Here is a 3,597-nt window from a genome sequence, read left to right as displayed (position 1 = left end):
TGTGTCACACGTGGATTTGTACCCAACACGAGGAATCAGATGGGATCTCAGCATCTTCTAAGGGAGGACATCCAGTCCTGTGTGAAAATCCACCTTTTGGGCAGAGGTTCTCCTCGACAGCTGAATTCCCACAGGAGAGAGCCCTTTCCTGGCACGGTGGGATTGAACACTCTGTTTTCTCCCAGCCCTCCCTGTGGGTGAATTCTGCACTCTCTTCTATGACAGTGCAGTGTCACCATCACAGAAATCCACCCTGTGATCCTGCACTGTCAGAAAACAGCCTATGTGAAAACAGCCAAGCCATGGCTSCAACAAAAGGAATGATGAAAACTGGATAATTCTGTCTGAGAGCTCTGGTGCCTTGTGGGAAGCATCACACAAACCCCAGCATGAAACATCCCATCAGACACAGGCATGGAACAGCCTTGAGCAAGAGCCTTGACCAGAGCAGCCATTCTTGATTTCAAAACAGCCCAGAACTGTGGCCACAACAATCCTGGGCTCAACTGGAGCAGCCAGGGCCCATCAGATTCTCTGCTCACACAAGAGATCACTGGGTGAAGATACACAAAGCTGCAATAAGTTTCGTGCAGAGGTTTGTTTTTATATTGAATTGAAGTGTGAGCATGGGCTCTTACAGAGAGGAATTCTTGCTGAAAGGAGCAGGGAGCCTTCTGCACCTGGAGCAGGAATTGCTGCTGGATCAGAGCAAAATGAAGSAGAGGTGATCAGATTTGGTGCAGCAGCTGGGGCTGGGGGTTGGCTGTGAGCTGGGCTGGTTCCTTCCATGCTCAGAAATGGAAAATGAGTTTTTTTGTGAGCCTGAATTGCTGCTGCCTGTGTGAGAGCTGTCCTGAGGACAAGGATGCTGCTTTTTGCCAGAGCACAAATTAAGCCCTTTCATTAACACTTGGCCTTTTTTGAAATCTCCRCTTTCCAGCAGCTCCAGCAGCTCAGGGCTTCGTGGGCCTTTTCCAAACAACCTGTGTGTGATGCCAAAGAAAAATAAACTTTTATTCACTGTGTGGTGATCCTTCACATCCACTGGGAATGGCCAAAATGGAACAGGCTGAGAATTGGCCCCTGTGAGTGATCAGAGACAGCAAACCCAGCAAATCCCTGGGTGGGCATTGGTCTGAAGGGCACAGACACTTCTCCTGTGTGGTCATTTCTTGCAAAAAGGTTGGATTTTGATGGTGCAGCAAAACTGCCAAGAAGGAGATTATGCCACAAATCACACCCAGAGTGTCACATTGGAAGCCACTGGGGGTTTATGTGATCTTTTTACGTGATCTTTTTACGTTATTTTTTTACGTGATCCTGAGGTGCCTGGTCTGTCTCAGGGGCTGAGATCCGTCCACAGCCTTGGGTAAAATTCATGGCAGCATTTGCAATTGTGTTTGCTGGTTTTATTCATTCTTCTTTTCGAGTTGCCCTGTATTTAATGGCAGTTTTTTTTCTTCTGAGATGAAATTTCAGATTTATCTGAAGCAAAGCAGCGAGCTGTTGTGAAATGGGTTCGTTCCTCCCTATCAGAGCTGGGCTCAAGACTTAGAGATTGTTGAAACAGTTTTCACTCCTTCAGCTTGGAGCATTCCCATGGGATTTTTAACCTCTGAGCAGGTTTCCTTTCATCAGCAKTTATTGCAATAGCCTGTAATGACTTTTTCTCCTTTGGTGCAAAAGTTAAATGTGAATTTATAGCCTGATTGCATTAAGATTTCAGAACTGTGCTGCAAAAATCAGTGTTGCTGTGACCTTACCTGCCAGGAGATTAGGAGTAAACAACTCTTGATAAACACTTTGTACCTTGGATGATCTATTGAGCTCCAGAATATTTTTATTAAGCTCCTCTGAAATTATTTTCAAAGGATGCAAAAGCTCAGCTTAACTGTTACCCATAGTATTTAAAGAATATTCTGCAACCTTTTTACCAAACAATCTGCTCGGCTGTTACCAAGTTTTACCCAATATTCAAATGAAACTTATTCCTTTTCAACCTTTGCCAAGCTGAGGTTATTAAGAAAGAGATACAAATTAAAAGGATTAAAAATGCAACTCTAATTAAACGCATATGAGCAGTTAAAAGTCGGCTCTGCCCTGGTTATCTGTGAGCACAGAAATATCACACACAACTTAAAACAGCCAAAGTCTGCATTAAGTGCTTGCTGAAGGCACCAGCAGTGTAATAACACACTGTGCCTTCTCTGGAGCTTTTTYTGGCTCGGTCTTAAAATATTAAAAAAAAAAATATTTAAAAAAAATGAGATGAGCCATTGCTCATCACTTGATTGCAAAGAAGAAGAAGCTGAGAGGAAGGAGGGGTGTAAATAGTGAAAATCCACTTGAATTTTCCATGAACTTGACCTGTGTGACCTCGTGAATGAGAAGGGCTCTGTCTGTCCCCAAAAGCGGTGGCAGTGGCACAGGATGGGGGTGGCTCTCACCTCACCGGGGTTTGTTCTCAGAAAAATGTGCAACAAAAACATYTCGGGCCACGCTGGCTCTCTATGACAAAAGTGAGTTGGTATCTCTTAAATAAAGTATCTAAACAAGCCCTTGGAGACTCATAATCACCAAACAGCATCAGCGATCACAGCTCGGCGTTTTAAAGGATTAGGGGGGGATTAGGCCGTTTGTAAATTCCTCATCAGCCTTTTGTAGAGACAGGATGAATATTTTTTAAAGAATTCAGGGGCTGTCTGTTAAAAGCCTTTATTCCCCTGATTTGTGCTGGGTGTGGATCGCTTTGTGATTTTTTTTAAAAGGTACCATAACACAGCTCATCAATCTCGGCTTTGTGTGATTCCTAATAAGTTTCGAGGGCTTTATGCTCCTCATGAGGAATGGGAGAAGCTCCTCCAACTGGGAATAACTGGTCCTTTCATTCTGCCACCGGTGGTGCTGGTTTAACACCCCCACCCGAGGGAATGAGATCRCCCTGGGGAGAAAACTGAGTGGGGTTTGATCCCTGAAAAGTGTTCCAGAAAAACCTCTCATGTTCTGGCACTTCTGGGGAAAACGTATCATGAGTGGCTGGAACATCCTGGGGAAATCATCAGGGYTCAGCAGACGGGATAACAGGACTTACCTGCTTTTTCTGGGAATGCTGGAGCTGGACAGGGGAGGGGAGAGMTGAACTGGCAGCATTTGGGCACAGGAGAGTTCAACAGGGGAGTTCAGAGCAGCCCTTGGGCCAAAACCAGTAGGAAATACTCTGTAAAACATCTGTTTGCTTGAATGGCTTCATTCTTCAACATTATTTTTGGCTACAGCTCTGTTCTCCCCGAAGATGAAATGAATGAGGGGAATTCTGGGCTGCCCAGCTCACCTGTATCCCCCAGCAAGGTGCAGCAATCCTCTTTGTAGATATGCAAAAAATAGGGCGACAAAATCAGGCTGCAAACTTTGKGCTGAGCTTTCAGCTGATTTTTATTTTCAAAAAAAAAGTCTGAACATTCAAAGCCCTGCCCCTGACATTTCCTCTGTATTGCATTTCCTCTGATTCTTAAGCCAAGAGCTGACCTTGACCATGAAATCTGCTTCACTCTTGCTTGTCTGGAGACATCTCAGAGTTGGGAAGGAAGGAAGGAATTT

Source organism: Malurus melanocephalus, unplaced genomic scaffold (assembly GCF_030028575.1).
Source record: "Malurus melanocephalus ecotype Western Australia unplaced genomic scaffold, MMel_1.1 scaffold_367, whole genome shotgun sequence".
NCBI classification, from domain to species: domain Eukaryota; kingdom Metazoa; phylum Chordata; class Aves; order Passeriformes; family Maluridae; genus Malurus; species Malurus melanocephalus.
This window is presented reverse-complemented; position numbering follows the sequence as displayed.